This window comes from Sprattus sprattus (genome assembly GCF_963457725.1).
Source record: "Sprattus sprattus genome assembly, chromosome: 2".
Classification (NCBI taxonomy): Eukaryota; Metazoa; Chordata; class Actinopteri; order Clupeiformes; family Clupeidae; genus Sprattus; species Sprattus sprattus.
In genome coordinates, this window is record NC_137921.1 from 14,091,086 (window position 1) to 14,113,812 (window position 22,727).

The following is a 22,727-nucleotide window of genomic DNA, read 5'->3' on the forward strand; positions in this document are numbered from 1 at the left end:
AAGCTTGATGTTCTAAAAAATAAGCATTTAACATCAGAGCATTTTTCTTTGGTTCTTAATAGATTTCAAAGAGCTTTGAGCACGGTGTGAGCTTCTAAATGCATTCTATAGTTTTCAGAATAAGATTATATTGTTATGTATGCTCACTTGAGCTCACCATAAATTCAATTACATTTTATTTATATAGCGCCATAGCAAAAAGTTGTCTCAAGGCGCTTCACAGAGGCCAGAGTCTAACCCCCCCCGGGAGTAAACACAAGGGTGACACACTTCCTGTTCCAGGAGTAAACCTTGGGCAGAACCTCGGCTAATGGTGTGTGTGTGTGTGTGTGTGGGGGGGGGGGGGGATGGGTTCATATGATTGTTTACATATTCAAGCATTTGTGGTCAGGAGCAGATGTGTGCAGATTGGCAGCTTCAGCAAATTTCATCTTCATCCCTCCACAGCTGAGATACTGATAATCATCTGAAAACCCACAAAATATTAACACACACACACACACAACCACATATGTACACACTCAGGCGCGCACACACCTGCACTCCCACACACACACACACCTGCTCACACATGCACACACACACACACCAACATACCTTCTACACACACACACACACACACAAAAACACTCACATGCATACAAACACAGAAACGTGCACAGAAAAAGGGTATTTTTTAAAACCAGACTAAGACCAGGTCACGTTTAACATGTATTATTTGTCACGGAAGCCAAAAGCCACAAACTATTATTGAGGTGAAGCTCAAAGAGGAAACAAAGGTGAGAAAACTTTGTTTTCTTATGGGTTTTAAACAAGAACACTGTGAAAACAGTTTGTACCAAAAATCAAAAAAGGAAGTGACCTTTGACGATATAGATGTTTTCCTGCGTAAAAAGTAGAGAGTAAGATCATGAAAAACGTACCAGGTGTCAGAGATGCTATAAGACGCAGTGTTCCTGTGAGCCCTGGGCCCCGCGTCATATACCCCCCGCAGCGGAATTTCCAAAGACGTAACGGGACGTAGAGGGTTTTTCTCTAAGCATCTCTTGCTTTTTCTCTGGAATTTCTTTCCACAGATTTAGGGGCAGGGGGGGACATCCATAAGTCTGTAGTTACATATGGAGATGAAAGAAAAAACAATCAATCATGATTCCGGGCCAAATCATTGCCATTGTAATGCTTATGGTTGTAATTATTACCATATTATGATTGTTGCTGTTGTTTTTGTTTTTGTTGTTATTGTTAGTATGGTAATGCACTGCAAAATGTTCTATTAAATATGCAGCTTCAATTCATAAATGCTAAAACCAGCAACCACAAAATGGCTATTCAAAGGGATCCTCTGGAGCAAGCATGCACGTCAAAGTTAATCACTAGTTTTAGCCACTGAGAGGCTTGTAAATGTCATTATAGGGGTTTGACAACATGGAAGGAATCCCCACAGAGACACCTGCGCCTGTTTACCTTAATAGCTGTAAAGAAACATCAATAAATGTTTGTACAGTCAGTGTCTTGCCTTTCTCTTCTTCCGGTCGCTGATGTAACACCCCATTCAGTGCCTGGAGTTGATTATCGAAGGGAGGCGCTCTCCTCTGAGTGCCCAATCCAACACCACACAGTAGGCCATCGACTACAAGCACTGAACCGGGTGCTACGTCAGAGACGTGCATGCTTGTGCGTGCATTTTATCGCCATTTTGCAGTTGTCGGTTTAGTGTTCTAACTCAATACTGGACCGATTTCGATACGTTTTTGTCCCTAATAAAAAATGTGACACAAAACAATCTACAATTAGGACCCAGTTTGAAGTTGAAGGTTGAAGTTTCCCCAGAAGTCATATTGCACTGCTTCCTTGTTCATTTTGATCACATTTCAGGACTTTGTGGACAAAATGTTTGCTAATGACACACAAAACTCTCAGTTGTACTTTTTTGAATAAAGCATTGCAGGTCTTTCACCACTATCAAAAACTGTGTCTAAACCAAAGCTCTTTGTGTCACCTCAGATGAACCTGTGGTCTGTTTGGATGCTTACATTGAAGCTCTGTGTAAACTATCCGTAATATGAAATTAAGACTGTACAGGTTTCCTCACAACCCCATTCCCATCAGAGCTGCTCAAGAGATAAACTGCTGAGTCCCACCTAACATGAGCTGCTTCCTAGCAACCACTGTCCATGACCCATATGTGCCTTGCCTGCAGAAATCTACTACATGCTGTGTGTCACTTTCAGTAAAACGCTCCACACCGTCATGTTGCGTGTCTAAGAGATGTCCTTTCTCACGTTAGTTTCTGACAGCTCAGGAGAAAAATTGCTATTGCGTTGTTTCATTTGGTGCCTCTGTTGTATACCTGCTCAGCATCTTGCTTTCCACTTACCGTATTCCCTCTGGGTTGCGCAACTTTGGAACCACAGGAACCTTTGATGAATCAACTTATTCAAATTTCAAAATTCTGCTCTCTACATGAGTTTGGTACACTTGGTGATGCAGAGTTGTCAGCAGGTTTCACATAATTTAAATAACAGTGTGATACTCACAGAGAATTTGGCTGACTTAAACAAGAGCTGATTATGATCTGTGACAGTGCAAAACAGCAGAGAGGAATCATTTAATAAACGTGATTTTGTCAAACAGCATACTTTTACAAAAGCTCCTTTAAAGTACTTCATCCATCCTTCATCCATAAAGCACTCAAAAAGATGTACCAAGTACACACACTTGGTCAGATATTCTGACTCCAATACACATGCTGTGTGAAAAGGGAGTGGCTTTTTTTCCTGTCCTCTAGCCCTATAAAGGTCCCTCTGAGATGAATGACACTCTACATCCTCTCAGACAGACCCACACACTCAGGTAAGTTTACCTTTTAGCTGGTAAAATCTCCAAGGGTATTCGATTAAGCAATTTTAAATTAATGTCTTTAGAATATTACTCAAGTCAACTGAAATAAAACACGGCTAATATAGTTAGATACAACGAAACCGTAGTTTTAATACTGAATATGTGATACATAAGTTTAATGCAGACAGGATTTTATTTTGAAAAAGTTGATGTTTTTGACTGTTTTCTGTGTGATGTAGCGTACTGGTCAAATTATGTCAAATGATTATTTTTGTGTCTGATACTTTACTCACTCAACACTTATAGAACATAATAATAAATAGTAAAAGTAAAACACGAGGTAGTTCTTCATCCTGAAATGCACCCTGATGGTCTAATTTAGATTGTCATATAAATAAACTAAATTCCAAATGCATAGGGCAACTAATTTAAAATAACCTCCATTTTTTCCCGTAGCAGACTAAAATTACAACCGCCAATTTAATTTATGACCAAGTTGAACTGAATACCAAACCTCAGATTAGATACTTTAAGAAGGTTGAATGATTAGTTCACATGAGAAAATATGAACTGAGACTCGTCCCCTTGGGGTATGAAGATTCTAATAATCTAATAATTCTAAGAATCCTTCACTGGGAGTTTTGATTGGCCTGTTTTCCCTGCTGTCCTTTGGTTCATCATGAAAACACTTGGAAGTTGTGGATCGGTTTGGTCATTTGTCATGTCTGTTTTATTCATGTTATTTGGTCAATGTCATGTCTTTTTATTCTGCTCATCTTTTCGCTTTTCAATATTCGGCATTTCTAAAAAAACTGGCCAGTGCAGGTCTGTCAGATTATTTTTTCAGGTGACAGCATAAGTGGTATCCACTTGCAGTTTTGCTCCTAAATCCTTTAACATTTTCCCATCAGCCCAGTGTGTTCTTCCTTGCTCGTTTAATATTAATCAATCAGACCTGTTCTTTTTGCTACTTTTGGTGTGAGCGCGCTCCTAATTCTCCGGCATAATCACATCCGGCCACATGGTAAAATGATCCTCATACAGACGTTATTCTGAGAATGAAGAAGCCTGTTCAGTCAGAGAGGCCTACATTTAGTTTGGCTACTCATCTTGCTCCCTTTCAAATATCTAAAAAAGATAAAAACAACTAGTCCCTAAACCTGGCCTACTGTGAGAAATAACTGCTCCAGCTCATTCTCCTCACAAGTCATAAAAACCTTTAACTGTTGTCTTCATTGCTGATTTGATTTTGAATAACTTTTGTGCACAATTGCACTTATATTTTCTGTGGCACGGACTCATTTTCATGCATGGCTAATCCCCTTCCACTGTGCTCACCCAACAGCAGAGTGTAGAGGGGACACGACTCGAATCTGCGGAATATTGGGAGCCGACTCGCGTTTTCGGCTTGTAGCTAGGAGACAACATTCCTTATAAAAGTGTGAGGTAAAATGCACAACTACATTGTGCAGTGCCATTTCCTGTAGACAACTGCATGCATTTTTGTTTTGATAAACCTTAAGTGACTTAAAAGACAAAGCATAGCACAGTGCAGCACGCGTAATTAGAATAAACCCTGAAAAATATTTGAATTAAAAGATGTGTCAATCATGACATCGGCACGACAGTGTAGCAGTGTGGCCTCAGATGAAGCTTTCTGGAGAAATGTTATTGTTTCTTGCACTGAGATCGAGTGAATCAGATTCCAGGCCATTTTCGAAGCCCGTCATCTTTAGAGAGTCAACTCTTTGTGACTCACAATAAGCACAGAAATAGTTGGTATTTAACCCACTAAACACTGAAATAACCACCAGTGTCTTTATGCCTCTGATTTGTCTTGTTATTACTGTCATCTGACTATTTCTATTCAAATGGCCATTCATGAAAAAGGTGAAATACAGGCCTGGATAAATAGAATAGATACTGATGAGCATTTAAGAATAAAGACGTGAGGCTTAGTGTGAATATATAATAAAAAATCCAGAGATCCTCACAGCAAAATGATACAAGAAAACATCAGATAAAGCCTGAAGTATACTTTGCATATAATTAAAACTGATACAGACACAAGCTAGGTCTTATGCAACAAGTATGCAGTCCTAATTAATGTTTTACATTTTGAATCGAAAATCATGTATGTCCCTGTGAATGCTTTTCATTCATAGTTCATTCAAGTAACGACAGGATAAACAGAGGTCAAATACTTTGTATTATTAACAAACTTTTACATGATTACTCAAACATATTCAATGTATTTCCTAGTTATTCGCCAATCAGCATAATTGAATGCACTGCTTCTTGCGTTTAAACTTCCCTTACAACATTCAATCGGCGTGCTATGTGTGACCACACAACCAATGCATTTACAAGAACTCATACGGAACAGCTGCGAGTAGAATGGACCCAGCTAATCATCCACTAACTAGTATTGCGATGACCCAGAGATACCACACCCACTGAACGATAGCACAGTCTACAAAAGTTAGGATAATTATATGCAAAAGTTAAATATATGCAGGTAAACAGCAATGTGTGTGTGTGTGCGTGTGTGCGTGTGTCCGTGTGTGCGTGTGTGTGTGTGTGTGCGTGCGTGTGTGCGTGTGTGCGTGTGTGTGTGTGTGTGTGTGTGTGTGTGTGTGTGTGTGTGTGTGTTAAGCCTGCTGCAGGATGTTTCCTGCAACAATAATACTTGGGTTAAGTTTAGAAAGTGATTTCAACAAAGAAAAAAGAATGTAGTTTAGTCTATACAGCATTATAATATATATATATATATATATATATATATATATATATATATATATTATAATGCTGTATAAATTAAAAAATGTTTTGTTCTTATATATTATTTGTGTATATATTTGTACATAGAGCACATAAAAGTGGCACATCAGTAGATGCATTAGAGATGTTTGTGTGATGTGTGTCATATCAGGGCCAGCACCGAAAGGTAACTGAAAAGGAGGATTATCAGTGCATGTTTTTTTTTTGGTCTTTTCTTCTTCTTGAGTGAGAGACAATTGAGGCACTAGTGGTTTTTGACAGAACAGAGAGACAGAGGCGGTGAGGAAACGCTTAGGAACGCAGACTGTGAGTTGATTGACAGGCTGCGATGCCTGGAGACAGCAGTGGTTTGGGTAAGTAATCGTGGAATTGGAATGAAAGACTGCTTGACTTCGTCCGATATTAAAAGCAGCATGAGTGGGTGAGAGGAAGGAAGAGAGAAACAGAGAAATGGAATGTTTGTGCTGTTGTGGTAGAATGAGTAATGAATTAACATCATTATTTTGGTGGGAGTAGTAGAATAGATAGACAGAAATGAGTCTTTCTCAGCCTGAATGAATGGAGGATGATTAATCCTGGCATTTGACAGTGGGTGGTCAATGATGCACAATACCATTGCTATTATTATATGCGATGCTATTACTTGCAGTACATGAATTGCATTGATGTCAAATTGCAAGCTGAATGGTTTTTATTAATATTACTTATTATTAAGTTATGGCACATACTTATATTACTTATTATTAAGTTATTGCACAGATACATTTTTATAAGCATTGCTTTTATAAGCATTTATTTTTACAAGCTCCATGATACAATGAAAGTATTTGAATGTTACCTGTATGTATTCTGTCCCTGATTATTCAGCATTGCATTAAAGTTGTGCATATTTAGCATTGCATTTTGTGCTTTCCTTCAAGAGGATGCCTGCTTGCAAAATGGCTAACAATAACTTTACGTGCGGCATACTGATAGCACCATTGAAAAATTGATAACATATGTTAACAATCGAAAATTACCTGTGTATGAATGATCGAGGTACAGGGATAGCACCAGGTCCAGCCCAGAAACAAATATCCTGAAGTAGTAGGATTGAGTGTCCGAACAGAAGATAAGGTGAAAGTATATTTGAATGACCTTGCTGACACTGAGGAGCAAAGTGCTCTTATCAAATCAACTATCTCTAGCTTGCGAGAGTGAAGAGCAACTTTGCCCCAAATTATGGAAGCTGTGAGTCAGATTGATTCTCTTGAATGTCACCCGACTTGCTAGTGCAAAGCAGTGGGATGCTGCTTCCAACCCACCTCTGTCACATCAGACATTTATTCTTTCACAAACGCATGTACGCAGCCAGGTGTATCTGCTGTCATTCTAGACCGCGGTTTAAAACAAACTACGTGGGAAGATTAGATGGACATGTGACAGTGGAATGAGAATGAAATGCATGGAAAGAGAGAGTGTGTGTGGGTGTATGTGGGTCCTACTTCGTGCTCAAGTGAGGAATATGCCTCAAGAGAGGAATATACTTAGAAAGTGAAAATGCATACACACTGTTACTGTTTCGTGTGAGCAACATGGAAAACAGTACAGAAACATGAAAAGGTTACACAAGCTTACACATTTGTAATTTCAGGGCCGGGGACACACGCTTACACTGTCGATCAATGGGAAAGATACATGCTAATACCTCTGTTATATTTAAACCGTAAACAAGCACGAAACTGAGCTTAGAGTTACTGAAACTGAGAAGTGAATCTTCCTTTTCACCGCATAAAGATTCTGCCTGGCCTGTTCAGAGGAATTACGCGACAGAACTGCTAGGCCTTGAACCGGAAACACGAATGACAAACTGAACTGAATGAATGATATGTATTTAATGTGTATTATTTCCTTATCGTCATATCTGTGAATATTTTAACACAATAGTCCTCTGGATATTTTTTTGTGAAACTCCTGATATTGAGCTCTTATGATTGCTTAATTATCTAAATTTCAACAGTAGTAACATGCATATTATCATTGGTGAATATGTGTATAACTGATGTGTAACTACGCCTTCCAAGGGAGATACTGAAAGGTTGCAAGAGAAAGCAGAGGTTCCAAGACACACAAAGTTTCTAGGAAAACATGGAACGTGACGTGACAAATGCAATCGCGATTGTCTTTATTCAGCACAGAACTGTGTCATGACCACAAACCACATAAAGAAGTTCTAGAAGTTAATGTTACCTGGGATACATTGTGGATCGATCGGATCAGATGAGTTTCATTTGATGATCTGATTCTGTATGCAAAGAAATTAAAGAAGTAAAAAAAAAAGTACCAGCCCAGTGAAATTCCTCATTGTAGGCCATTGTAAATAAACACAAATTAATCTTGTCCAAAGGGTTAGGTTTTATCGCTATTTATTAACCTTTGAAGTTGAAACCATAGAGACATAATAACAAGTGAGAGTCAAAAACATATCTACAGCGCTGTTTTTAGCCTCAGTCCCCTCAGGACGCCCGCAAAAACCAAAGACGCTCTTGCAAAGCTGTGTTTTCCGGAAGCTTCTAATGCCAGGCTTTTTACTTTTGAAGGAAGGTGACATTAGACCTAAATGTCATTCTAAATGTCAAGGAAATGAATACTTCATGTCAAGCATGTGTTTTTTCTGCAGCCAATACATGATATGGAGCACTTGAGTGCTGGGAGGTTTGGCTGAACACTATGAGTACATTTTACAGAATCAAAGTGTGTGTGTGTGTGTGTGTGTGTGGGAGAGAGAGAGAGAGAGAGAGAGAGAGAGAGAGAGAGAGAGAGAGAGAGAGAGAGAGAGAGAGAGAGAGAGAGAGAGAGAGAGAGAAAGAGAAAGGAACTGTAGCCTATGGGACAAAGATTACATTTTATCTTTGTTATAATTGATTTTATTTTTCACAAACTAATTTTTGGTTTAGATTAAAGCATTGAATCATGGTGAAGAGTTGTTTGTTGGGTTTGGAGAGTCCTGTGCCTCTTGATATTTGAATGTTCCATGACATCAGCAGCCCTGCTGTAGATTTATGAGTGTGTGTGTGTGTGTGTGTGTGGAGAGAGAGAGAGAGAGACTGTGTGTGTGTGTGTGTTGGGGAGGGCAGAGAGAGAGAGAGACTGTGTGTGTGTGTGTGTGTGTGTGAGAGAGAGAGAGAGAGACGGTGTGAATGTGTGTGTGTGAGGAGAGAGAGACTGTGTGGGGGGAAGAGAGAGAGACTGTGTGTGTGGGGGGGGAGAGAGAGAGAGACTGTGTGTGTGTGAGAGAGAGAGATACTGTGTGTGTGTGTGTGAGAGAGAGAGAGACACTGTGTGTGTGTGTGTGTGTGTGTTTTGTCACCTCTGCTCTGAAGTTGGGTACTTCCACGCAGCAGCACACGTGACACACAAACCTTCAAGCTGAAACCACAGCTTTGTGTTGCACCTGTGCACTTCCCCTAAATCTCCTGCACTCTTCAAGAGATGCCCTGCTCACCACGAACGCCTGGGAACACGAGAAGACTAGGAGCCTTTTTTCAGAAACTCCCTCTTTGAGGAGAATTGGTGTCACTGAATGCTCTTACATGTCTTCATTTTTCAGCGAGAGAGACGCGCCTTCTGTTATTTTACGTCGTCTTTTCAGATAAGCATCTGAACACCTGCCACTATAGGACTGCCATCTAAAATAGCACGATTGTCACTGTGGAGCACATTCAACTTGGTGGCGTAGATATGGATCCATTTTAATATTATGGCACCCACTTTATCTCAGGTGTACTAAAATAAATATTATGTCTTCATAAATTTAAGTACAGTATGCATAAAATCTCAAATCTAATCCCAACCTGAAGCCCAAGTTCATTGTGAACTAACATGAAAAGTACATTGCACCTTAATCAGTTAATTATCAAGGGGGACAATCAATGTGGGACCAACTTCAATTCTGAGGTTAATAATACTATATATATTATAAATAATATTATTCACATCATATTTTCTCCACAGGAATGCCACACAAAGGCGCAGAGGGCAGTAAAGGCCATGGACTTGGTGACCAGAAACCACAACTGGAGAAGCGCAATCACCGTCAACACACAGCCGAGTCCTCCACGGACCACACTGAAACCCAGGTGACAGGCCTTCAGAGTTCAGAGTTCAGAGAGGTGACAGAGATAAACCTCATTTGTCACCTTGGAAAAACTGGTTTCATGGTGTACCACTGAAAGAACACATATGCATGTTATGACATATTTTGTCACAGTTGTTTTTTACACAGATAAAGACTTCTGTACCATATAGTCCAGGCAAAATAGCGTTTTACGACAGACTAATTGTAAAAGTTTTTTTTTCCAGCATAGATCATTTCTGAGGTGTCCAGAACAACATACTAAAAGTCCTAAGAAATCCTAGTTGAGGAAATATGTTCAATTCTCATCAATCTGAGATGTGTGCTAATAATGCATGGTAGAAATACACCTCAAAAATGTAATTTTACCCAATGAAAGTACCCATGAAAAGTAACATTTTATGTATAACAAGTCTCTTTTAAAATGAATTTGCCGTAAATGCAACTAACAAAAAAATCTTTTTAGTTTTTGTACTTTTATTTCTGTATTTATTAGTGTAGGCAATTCTGAAGAAACCAGCAAGTGTAAGTTAGATTTTAAAAGAATACAATATGCAATATGTCTGCCTTACCTTGTGGAAGATAGTGAGTGCAGAGGCAAAGTGACAGGGAGGTAAGTAGACAGGTAGATAGGTAGACTTTTAGGTAGATTTCTGTCTTTGTTGTCAGATCATTTAATTTATTCATTGCAATCGGGATGTTAAGAGAATTTCAAGAAACGTAACACACATTAAAAAAAAAAAAAAAAAATCACCTACCCTGCGTTTAATTTTACAGCTTTTATGAGGTCAACAATTACTAGTAACCCTATATACAGTGCGACCCAGGGTATGAACTGTTTGAAAAGTGATTCAGTGATCATCAATGTATACCCTTGACTTTATTTATTTTTATTATTCATTTATTTGGTTGGTTGATTGAATGGTTGTCTGATAGGTATACTTTATGCAAAGTAACTGTCTTAGCTCGTTATGATATTTCTGTCTGTGTGTTTCGAATGACATCGACAGTTCTCAGTTGGGGTCAGGTCACGAGGATCCATTTTCACACTCTCACAACCGCCATCTGCTCACCTACCACAGGTACTTCACAGTGCATTCAAGGGTTCAATATTCATTCAAGAGTGCTGTTGGTTGTGGCTGACAGTTGTCTGAACATATGACTGATTCTTTGATGCTGGATATTATCTGAACATCTGACTGCTTCAGTGATGGTGGCTGTTGCCTGAATTACATAACTGACTCTTTGATGTTTGCCTTGATGTCGTAAGAGTATCGGCATAAAAGCCCAGAAGCAGGCAGGCCATCTTCAGATGAGACAGCACAGGCCCACAGTTCTGCGCAGAGGTCACCAGCCGCTGCCTCAAGGTGTGCACTCTTCATCTCTGCCTCAAGGTGTGCACTCTTCACTACTATCTCTGCCTCAAGGTGTGCACTCTTCACTACTATCTCTGCCTCAAGGTGTGCACTCTTCACTACTATCTCTGCCTCAAGATGTGCACTCTTCACTACTATCTCTGCCTCAAGGTGTGCACTCTTCACTACTATCTCTGCCTCAAGGTGTGCACTCTTCACTACTATCTCTGCCTCAAGGTGTGCACTCTTCACTACTATCTCTGTCTCAAGGTGTGCACTCTTCACTACTATCTCTGCCTCAAGGTGTACACTCTTCAGTTCTATTTCTGCCTCAAGGTGTGCACTCTTCACTACTATCTCTGCCTCAAGGTGTGCACACTTCAGTTCCATCTTTGCCTCAAGGTGCGCACTCTTCAGTTCTATCTCTGCCTCAAGGTGTGCACTCTTCATCTCTGCCGCAATGTTGCCTGAGAACTGAATAACTTCACTACAACTATTGTAATATAATGCTTTACAACCCCAAATCAGGCAAAAGTTAGGGCGATATGTTAAATGAAAATTAAAAACTGTGAATTGTAAATGATCTTTGATCTGTATTACATTGAAAACAATACAACAGTATATTGTTTGATGTTTTACATCATGATTTTAGTTGTTTTTTCAAAATTAACACTTACAACAACCTTTTTTTTAATTTAAAATGTAAAGCTTTGTAATGTTGAATTTATTTTAAAACAGATGAACTGAGAACAAAGGAAGGTCTTTCTATGACAGACAACACTTCACAAAATCTCTGATGCAATACATCCATTGATCATATTCACTCATATCGTAGTTCACATACCCTATTGCTAGTTTTATAGTGTTCTGCTATCTCAACTGATGCTAAGATGAAAGGTGCTAAGATCATGGGATCAATACCCAGGGAGCACCAATACTGAAAAACAGATGTACTGTATATCTGCACTACACTGTATACTGCCGAGTGTAGGCTACTTGTATAAAAGTATGTGCTTAATTAACTCATTTAGCTGTAAAATGTATACATCTGCACTACACAGCACACTGTAGTACACTGCTGCTTGTATAAAGGTATCTGCTAAATTAATGAATGTAGCTGTAAATCCATCATCCTTTGTCCTCCTTCAGATTTGTCTGCCCTGTCCAGTGAGTGCCCAGAAGCTGTTAGTAAAGCGGAATCAAACCAGAGCTCTCCTCGTTGGCCTGACTCCTCCTGTCAGAAGAAAAGCCCTCCTGCCGGCCCAAAGGCAGCAGGCAGTTCACAGGGCAGCCCACAGGCAGCAGGCAGTTCACAGGGCAGCCCACAGGCAGCAGGCAGTTCACAGGGCAGCCCACAGGCAGCAGGCAGTACACGGGGCAGCCCTGAGCGTGGCTTCAGCAGGTGAACGGAATGCTATCATACATTTGCACACATCTACACTCAGTTGTCAGTTTATTAGGAACACTGAGCTGAAAGTAGTGCAGTCTAATACACAAGTCCTAAACTGTGTGTTTATTATGGAGGCTGCAATTTGTAGTGCTGTTGAATTTTATTAGGTTGTGCTGACACGTGTTTCTATTATTTTGACCACCCCATTCCAATCAGTGCTGGCTAGTGGGGCTGAGCTAAACAACAGAAACACATTTGTGTTTAATTCAACACAGTTTAACAGCACCACACCCTACATCCCCCTAAAATGATCATACAGTTGTATTGCCACCTCTCTTAAACGGTTTCAACATAAACTAAACATTATGACAACCACCAAGGGGGATTTATTGCAGTACTGTTGTATTACACTGCATTCGTTTTCCATAGGTGTATCTTATAAACTGTCAACTGAGTGTACTGTATGTACACATTCATACTGGTATGCACACAAACAGCACCAGTACACCAATAGGGACAAAGCTCTTGTATGTGCAATGAAACAACATGGTGCCCAAAATACAGCTGCATTGTGAGTTACTTTGGGCACAAGAGTTTAGCTGAGACAAATACGAAAAGAATAGTAATGCAACTGGAATATATATATATATATATATATTATGGCATGCCGTTCAGGAAATTAACATTTGAATATATATATACAAAAGTCTGAATATATATACAAAAGTCTGAATATATATACAAAACTCTGAATATATATACAAAAGTCTGAATATATATACAAAACTCTGAATATATATACAAAAGACTGGATATATATATACAAAACTCTGAATATATATACAAAACTCTGAATATATATACAAAAGTATGAATATATATACAAAAGTCTGAATATATATACAAAACTCTGAATATATATATACAAAAGTCTGAATATATATACAAAACGAAGTCTGAATATATATACAAAACGAAGTCTGAATATATATGCAAAACTCTGAACTCTGAAGCGCTCAATCCGTCTTTGTCCGCCATATTGGATTGAGCGTTTCCTATTAAATCAATGGTACCAAAATGTTTATAATTACGTATTTTCTGCTTTATGAAATACTGTATTTCTGTTGTATTGTTCAATTTTGACATTGATTTCTCACTAGAAATGCAATAATAACGTTTATTTTACACCGTTTGACTTCACCAAGGAGGCAATTTCTCCATTCACTTGACTGGGGTCTTGTCAAAACCTTCGTACTTCCTTGTTTTCTGCTTCATGAAATACTTTTTTTTCTGTTATATGGCTAAAATTGATTAAACATTGATTTCTCGCTAAAAATGCAATAATAATAACACGTTCATTTTGCATCGTTTGACTTAACGAAGGACATTTTTACGTTTAAATGGGATAGCCTACATCGTATCCTCTCGTCACATGATCAAATAGGGACTTGACATTGGACAAAAAATGATTACCCAGAAATCCTCATTGCACATACCAATGAAAATAAGACATTATTCATTGAATTGAATAGGTTTTTTTTTAATAGTTTCCATAGTTTATGTAGGATAAGCATATAATTGTGTTATAGATTGCTACTGACCATTTCCCTTCTACAAAATAATACTCACCATGACCTAGATAGGTTGGCCATTCCAAGGGTATAAGTACCATAAGGTACATATATCTGAAATATCTAGTCATCGGTCACGGGTGTGTTTCCAGAAAATAGTCTACTCTTACGTACTCACAGACATGACAGTTTATGAAGCACGCGACGAGGCAAAATCCCGGACGATTTTGGAATCCCTGCCGGACGCATTTTTTAGGTCTCAAAAAGAGGACATGTCCGAAAAAGAGCACGTCTGGTCACCCTACCATATGAACAGAAAAACAGTATTTCATGAAGCAGAAAACAAGGAATTACGAAGGTTTTGACAAGACCCCAGTCAAATCAATGGGGAACCTGCCTCTAAAAATATCCTTCGTGAAGTCAAACGGTGTAAAATAAACGTGTTATTATTGCATTTCTAGTGAGAAATCAATGTCAAAATTGAACAATATAACAGAAAAACAGAGTTTCATGAAGCAGAAAATACGTAATCACAAACATTTTGGTACCATTGATTTAATAGGAAGCGCTCAATCCAATATGGCGGACAAAGACGGATTGAGCGCTTCAGAGTTCAGAGTTTTGTATATATATTCAGACTTCGTTTTGTATATATATTCAGACTTTGTTTTGTATATATATATTCAGACTTCGTTTTGTATATATATTCAGACTTTTGTATATATATTCAGAGTTTTGTATATATATTCAGACTTTTGTATATATATTCAGAGTTTTGTATATATATTCAGACTTTTGTATATATATATTCAGAGTTTTGTATATATATTCAGACTTTTGTATATATATTCAGACTTCTGTATATATATTCAGAGTTTTGTATATATATTCAGACTTTTGTATATATATATCCAGACTTTTGTATATATATTCAGACTTTTGTATATATATTCAGAGTTTTGTATATATATTCAGAGTTTTGTATATATATTCAGACTTTTGTATATATATATTCAAATGTTAATTTCCTGAACGGCATGCCATAATATTTAACCTCATATATATATATATATATATATATATACACACACACACATGTAACTCTGATAGTGTATACTATGTATACCTCTGATAGTATAACACACTTATATATAACTCTGATAGTATAACTACTATGATCTGCAGTGTGCAGTGAATTCCTTGAAACCAATTGAACATAGCTTTAAGATGTCACCAAAGTAAAGTTGTCACTTTACCTACCTTTACCTACCTCTCTTGCTCTCTTTCGCTCCCTCTTTGCAGTGGTTCTGAGGCGGAGCCTGAGAGGTCTCTGTTTGTGAAGAGTGTCTGTAGATGGCCAGGCTGCAGCCAGACACTTAAAGAATCCTCATATTTCCTAAGGTATGGCCATCTGCAAAAATGACTAGATCAATAATCACAGATATATATACATTCAGAAAATTCAAAGCTTGTTTGACTATACGCAAACATCAGTAAATCACATTATAAAAATTCATATTTTTTTAAGAGGAAGTGTTTAATTGTAAATATGGTATGGATCTGTGTCTGTGTTTTGGAGGTAATTTTGTGTTCCGTTCTGAACAGACATCTCTGCTCTGAGCATGGCCTCGGGGACAAGAGCTTGGCTGAGTGGAGAGACCAGAGAGAGCGCGTCCAGCTCATGGAGAAGCAAGTAAGTGAGTGCTAGACCGAAACCTCTGAGTGGGCTCAAGTGCAATAGATTCTGTCTCTTATGGAAAGAAAAGAGTGGTTGCTATTTCCTAACGGTGGGGTTTCGATGGAAGACAGAGCAGACAAAGTGAAACAGTGGCCTATATGTCCTAGCCTGGTGACACCAGCCTACGTATTTCCGCCTGAATTGATTTCAAGCTCATACTCAGTCTGGCCCAGCCCCATTGACAATCGTTTCCAGAACTCAAAATTTTGCCGGACCAATCAGCGAACAGTTCAGAGCTGTGACGCAAAACTCGCCTTGCCGAGTTGCATGTAGTCCAGCCGAGTTTGTAGTTTAACAGTATAGCAAAAATGGCTACGGAGGAAGAGACACGAAAAGCTATCGGAGAAGTTGTCTCAACTCTCGAGAACATCAGACAATTAAAAGGAGAACAAGAGGATTGTCTTGTAAGTTTTATGATGAGAAAGGACGTCGTAGCTCTTCTCCCAACTGGCTTTGGGAAGAGTTTAATCTACCAGATGGTCCCCCTAGTAATGGAGAGACTGGGAAGACCGAATGCTGTTACTGTGGTTGTGTCCCCCCTCGTCGCACTTATGGAAGACCAGGTTAGAGAGGCCGGTAAACTTGGAATACGTGCCGGTCAACTCGGTGTTGACGACGAGCGAAAGATCCGCGACGGTCATTTCTCGCTTGTTTTTGGAAGTCCCGAAGCTTGGCTCCTAAATTCGAAGTGGCGAAGGATGCTGAACACGACCATTTACCAACAAAACCTTGTTGGTGTTGTCGTGGATGAGGCTCATGTCACGTACAAATGGTGAGTCTGCATAGTGTTGTATTTAACTGCTATTATTACGTAGATCTTATTTGTCAAAGTTACATTTGTTCCTCGAAGTTCAAGAACTACGTCGCACAGCAAACGTCATTACCAAACGTTGCTGATTGGTTAAGGGAACTCCAATGATTTTAAACCTCAAGATAAGCACCCGCCCATCTCGGAAACCAAAATGCATTGGGTTGGCCCAGACTGACTGACGGAATGAAATGGAGTCACAGTCTGGTAACGGCCAGGCTATATATGTCCCCCAAAAGAACAGAATGTCCAGAACATCTTGAAAGGATTTGTCTTTTAATCAAAATGGCAGCATAAGGCTTTTCTTGTTTATGCTTGTCATTTCTGAATAATGACTCAAAATTACCCAGTGTTGTTCAAAGATGCAGTCCGCAATTTGGTTTCGGCTTTGCAAAAGGTTGTTGGTATTTTACCTAAACAGCCAATCGGCTTACAACCCTCGCTTCTGTGCTCCTGAAGCACTGTGTTGATTGGCTAGTACGAACACCAAATATTTCTTTGAGCATCAACACTGAACAGACAGTTAGAGGGCCATGAGGAGTAATTCGTTGAATTCGACCAAATTTGAATCACGGACTGCACCTTTAACTTGACTTAAGCCAGAGTGAGGGAAAGCTGACTGGCAGCTTAGGAAAGGGTCTCAGGAGCAGGGTTAGGTGTTTCATCCTCTCACATGGAACAGTTTTTGTATCTCTCTGTGCAGTGGGGGTAACAAAGGGTGCGGAAAGGGCCTGCCTGAGAGATTCAGGAGGAATGAAAAATACATACGTACATACATACAATACTAAGGATTTTTGAGATTTAGAGTATAGAGGTTGAGAATCTTTTCACGCAATTTCACACACCCCTGATGCTACTGTTCATAATATAAACATAGAGCATTAACATATGCAAATGTGATCATTTTATTTTAGTTATACACAGGAAAATATGTTGAATTCCTTGTGCTAGAGGTTGTGGACTTCCCACAGCGGCCAAACCTTTCATTGCCACATGCAAGCATTCATGCCCAACAACAACTTAGCCTAAGTATAATAACACAACAGGATTCACTACAACCATCATACTGTTACTTAACAATAATTAACAACAACAACAACAACAACAACATCTGAGATGCTTTTGTAAGCATTTCACTGGAGTTCTCAGGTGGGCATAAATACATTGTGGTTTGCAGGGAAGTGTGTACGCACTCCTACGGTGAGTTTACTTGCACAGTTATCTGCTGATCTGTGATGATGACACTTTTATGCATAGACAGAGACTCTAAATTGTGTTTGGTGTTTGACAGCTGACTTTGGAGAGAAAGAAACTGCAGGAAATGCAGTTCCATCTGCATATATTTGACCACGGAGCAACTGCTGAGGTACTGTGACTCCACTAATGCAGCCACATGATTACCACAAATCAATTTTATTTTATTTGTTGTGTAATTCGGACACGTATTGAGTAAAATGTCAGCAGGTACAGTACAACAGCTTCTGAACAGCCACTCATTACTCGCACACAAAGGCAGAATGAGACAAACCAATACAAAAATGCATAACACCAACATCTGGAAATGGCTGATGAATTGTCAACATTCAATTGTATAACACCTAGGCCCCTAGTTTGGCGCCAAAACAGCTGAAAGGGACGGCCTATTCTGCCCAGGCGGGTTAATTATCGCCGGGAAATAAATCAAAGTTTCCCCCAAGGCGAGGGTTTTGGATACAAGCATGGGCAACACATTCCTCATTGACAGGGAACATTTGAATCTGCCAATCACAAACCATCATTGCCCAATTTGGATTTATCTATCTGCCAAAACACATCACATTTGTTTTATTGGACTGGCACATCAGGAAAGCGTTTGCTCTTTTCACCGCCAAACGAGGGCCCTAGTACCATAAATTAATAAATGACCTTCACTACCCTCTTCACTTCATGGTGTACTGAATGTCCACTGCTGCTGTTACAAATCTCACAAACCCATTTGTTTAGTTATAAGAGGTGCAACAAATTCAATTCATGACCTGCTCTACCCATTTGTCCTATTTTCTGTGCAGAGCGAGGGGGAAGAGAGGAACCCTGGTGACCTCTCGGGGATGCCCCAGTTCAAGCTCCCAAACGGGGGCGTTCAGGGTGCCATGATGACGCCCACAGATCTGCTGACTCCTGGCTACCTGCACATCCCCACCTCACAGCTCATGCCAGGTGAGGTGCCAGCTAAACTACCGCAGCTTTATTTCAGTTTCAGCATCCAATATGAACACTTTAAAAGAGACGCACTCAGTAAGTTACAGCTCAGCCTCAGCAGCCATATTTCAAAGTCAGCTTCCTATGTATAGCAATGAGAAAAGCTTGAGAGTGCGGTTTCATTCCACAAGGTAACATTCTTTTACTCGCACCCGAAATCGCATTTATTTTGGAAGTAGAGTGCGCCTATCCCTACTAGCGTCCTATGTGATGCATTTGGTAGGCTAGAAGGGCACTTTGAGAGCGCAGACCTCCGCCAAGGCAAAATGTCTCGCAACATTAACAAAAGTGAAAAATTATGCGTGGAGCTGCCCCATGATTCAGATCTGCTACAGAATGTGATGGGGTCTTCCTGAGCCCACACTACACCCCTCCACCATGTTTCATGAAAATTGGGCCGGTAGTGTTTGCATAATCCTGCTGACAAACAAACAAACAGACACAGACAGACAGACAAATTACAACCAAAGACATAACCTCCTTGGCAGGGGTAATTACAGTAAATTAAACAAAATAATAATTTATTTGTTTATTTGTAATAATAATTTGTTTTAATGAACTTGTGCTCTTCCACCGATACCACTCTTAACTGCTGCAGGTGTCATACCCACCATTGACTGCTACAAGTACAACAACATCAGACCTCCCTACACGTATGCTGACATGATCCGATGGGTGAGTGACGTCATTATCTGTTTGTAATTGTAAAGAGGCCATGGTTTTCTTTAAGGACATGTGAAAATAATGTATTTAGTGCTGGTCTCAAAACGTAATACTTTATTTGTTTATTTCTACTAATCACCCAGATTAACCATTACTTAGGAATTGAACAGGCCTTTTTTTTCATTTTTTGGAGTCATCATATTTTTTAAATACATGGCTACTAGATATGGTAGATCCAGAAGTTGTTCTGAGATATTTCAAGTGCTGTTATGTTTGCAAATGAACTTAACTTAACTTAACTACCGTTTGTTCTCCATGGACCTATTGTAACTGCTCTCTAATGCCTCTCCATGTTGTTAGGCCGTAGTGGAGTCTCCAGAGAAGCAGCTGGCCCTTAATGAGATCTACCAGTGGTTCATGAACATGTTTCATTACTTTAGACACAACACCGCCACATGGAAGGTACAATAGATGATGTCAATTAAAACGCACACACACACACACACACACTCACACATGCTAACACACAGTCACACACACGCTAACGTGCAGTCACACACAAAAACACACACACACACACACACACACTACCACCCAGTCGCACACACACTAACACGCAGTCGCACACACACATACGCTAACACGGAGACACAAACACACGCTAACATACACAAAAACAGAAGTAAAAGGTAAAAAGAAAATACAACTATAATTCAGTTAGTGGTTTTATTCTAACACATTCTGTTTTACTTATAGTATGCTGTTTTATAATCTACTACACATACATACCTATGCACTGCATAGTAAATGCTATACATACATTTTACATAGCTTCCCAATTACACTCTTAAACACACTGCCTATCTATTTGAATTGAAATTTGGGATGTAATCTTAAACATGTTTGCCTATGCATGGTCAATTCATGCAGCACATTTAAATAATATAATATAATATGATAATGTAATGTAATATGAAGTACTATATTATCATGCCTCGAACCAGTTAGAATGGAGTTCTTCCTCTTCCTCTTCCTCTTCCTCTTCACTGTCACATTTGCTCAAGAGGCTCTAAAGGCTTTGATTCAGTAAATGCATATTGTTGTTGACACAATCAGTTCTTCTTCGAAAACATCAAACACTGAACATTGAAGTCCTGCAGGAAATCATACATCCAATCATGTGTCCTCTGTGACATGATGGTGCAATCTCATAACACAGTGCCCAATGGCCATGTTATTGCCCGCAGGGCTGACCAACCAGATAACTATGAGCTAAAGGGGAGTTGGGCAGGGGGCTTAAAGTCAGGAGCTTTAACAAAGCGTCTCAGATAGAGGGTGAACAGAGATGTTCATGTGGATCACTGAAGCATGTCAATCTACTCTAGTAGGCACCAAAATTTAAATTATGAACATTGAAAATGAGCATAAAAGATCCCCTTTAAGTGTTTCTGTGGCCACTCTCCTGGAGCAAGGTACCAATAACACCAGGGTAATGGGGTCCATACCCCAAAGACACTCAATTCTTTGATTCAGTAAATGCATATTGTTGTTGACACAATCAGTTCTTCTTCGAAAACATCAAACACTGAACATTGAAGTCCTGCAGGAAATCATACATCCAATCATGTGTCCTCTGTGACATGATGGTGCAATCTCATAACACAGTACCCAATGGCCATGTTATTGCCCGCAGGGCTGACCAACCAGATAACTATGAGCTAATGGGGAGTTGGGCAGGGGGCTTAAAGTCAGGAGCTTTAACAAAGCGTCTCAGATAGAGGGTGAACAGAGATGTTCATGTGGATCACTGAAGCATGTCAATCTACTCTAGTAGGCACCAAAATTTAAATTATGAACATTGAAAATTAGCATAAAAGATCCCCTTTAAGTGTTTCTGTGGCCACTCTCCTGGAGCAAGGTACCAATAACACCAGGGTAATGGGGTCCATACCCCAAAGACACTCAATTCTATTCAATTCAATTCTATATGTACAATACTGTAAGCCGCTTTGAATAAACGTGTCTACTAAATGTAAAAACTAAATGTCTTTCTTTGACACCCACATGGAAATGGTCTGTAAAAAAAACATGTACGAACAAACTTTCCATGTACATTGCTAGCATGGTAAAGAGCTTGCATATACATTTCATACAAAAATGGAAATTCCCATCAACATGCAAGGTTTGTCATGTATAAAACATATTTTTCTGTGTTACTGTACATGAAAGGCATCACAATTATGTGTGTTAACACACTGTTACCGTGTATACTCTATCAAAACAAGCATATATTAATTTTACAGACATACATATCCATGATGGAATATGATACTGTGTTATATAAATATGATGAGCCTCAGTGTGATGTCCCTCTGTGTGTGTGTCTTCCCCTGCAGAATGCAGTGCGGCACAACCTGAGCCTGCACAAGTGCTTTGTGCGTGTCGAGGGTGTGAAGGGTTCCGTATGGACTGTGGATGACGCAGAGTTCATGAGGAGGAAGGGCCAAAAGATCCACAGGTGAGATAACCTGACATCACACCTGGCTTAATAAATCCTTATTTATAAAAAAAAAAATCAAAAACACATGACATACAGACTTAAACTTGTTGTTGTTTATTTACTTCAAAGGTTTCACAAAGAGGTCATTTTTATTATTATTATAGTTATTATTATTATAATATCTTGTTTTTAACATGTTAAAACCAATCTTCCCTTACTATTGTTTAGGAACCAGGATGTCAACTGGATGCCACCCTACTCTTTCTTTTACGCTCAGCGATGAGGTTATGTGGGTCACAGACAAACACACGCACACAACCCTTCAGCTGTGTCATGTTCTCCAACAGGCAATGGTTGGTTGGGGCATTCTGCCACTCTGTGGTCACATTTATATGCCTCACTTTTCAAAACACAGATACCTCAGTTTATGTTTTATATTTTGACACTGTACCTTGCTGAAGCTATATTCCCATGCAGTGTAGTTGACCTCCTTCACCATTTAATCTGTGTGTTATATCCTGGGTGTACGCTGACTACCAGTTAAATGGCTACACCAAAATGATGAGGTTCAATATTATCCAGAAACGTGTCTTAGTCTTGGACATGGTGCTTCAGCAAAATCATAATTGGGGATTAAAAAAAAACACGTAAGACTTTTTTTCCCCTTTACACTGTGTGTTTTCTAGTCAGTTATTGACTTCTCCACACTGAATAGTAACACAATATTG